Here is a 1086-nt window from a genome sequence, read left to right as displayed (position 1 = left end):
ATAAACACTCTATAATTTCTGGTTGGAGCTGTGGATACTCTGGACAAACATTACAACTCTGTAATTACTTGTTACACCGGTTACGTGTAAACTTTTCTTTTGTGAAGCCAATGAGCTCATTTGACCTTCATTAAAACCAACCGAATAAATACGGATCTGTCGCACAATGAACAGGCTAAGCCACACTCGCTGTGAATGTGACTTTGTATTAGCACTATTAAGAGCCTGACCAGTGCAAGAAAAGGAGGATCTTGAAACCGTATGAGGAATTACCCTTCTGCGTCAAGTATTTAGACAAACATTAGGCAATTTAGCCTAGAAAAAGATTGCTGCTAAAAGCAATTCTTGCCTCAGAGGGGAAAAAAAAACTATTTTTAGATGTTACAAACTCATTACCTTACCATTTGACATTACTGAACAAACTCCAAAAATATGAGCACAGTTTTTAAATGTGCAAGCAGTGTTACACAGTACTGTGAGAGCTAATGTAGTGTTCAACTGTTTGTTACAGTTTACAACAATTGCAGACCAGGTTTTAAGCAACTGTCCACCACACACAGGAACAGACAGCCATATTAACGTATGAGGATGTTGCTGGGTCACATGTCTGATCCTCCAGGGGATTCTACAGAACAGCTCTGCAAACAGTGGTTGGTTGCAATGTCTGTAAATGACTAATGTGCCATTTCATCTAAATGTAGCAATGGTAGTGGCCACTGTTTCCTTTCCATACATCTCTTTCTTTAACCACAAATAATATATATATATATATATATATATATACACCCGCCACGGCCACTTTATTAGGTACACCTGTTCAATTGCTTGGTAACACAAATTGCTAATCAGCCAATCACATGGCAGCAACTCAATGCATTTAGGCATCTAGATGTGGTGAAGACGACTTGCTGAAGGTCAAACCGAGCATCAGAATGGGGAAGAAAGGGGATTTAAGTGACTTTGAACGTGGAATGGTTGTTGGTGCCAGACGGGCTGGTCTGAGTATTTCAAAAACTGCTGATCTACTGGGATTTTCACGCACAACCATCTCCAGCGTTCACAGAGAATGGTACCAAAAAGAGAAAA

This window comes from Sinocyclocheilus rhinocerous, unplaced genomic scaffold (assembly GCF_001515625.1).
Source record: "Sinocyclocheilus rhinocerous isolate Xijiao unplaced genomic scaffold, SAMN03320098_v1.1 scaffold889, whole genome shotgun sequence".
Lineage (NCBI taxonomy): Eukaryota > Metazoa > Chordata > Actinopteri > Cypriniformes > Cyprinidae > Sinocyclocheilus > Sinocyclocheilus rhinocerous.
Note: the sequence above shows the minus strand (reverse complement) of the source record.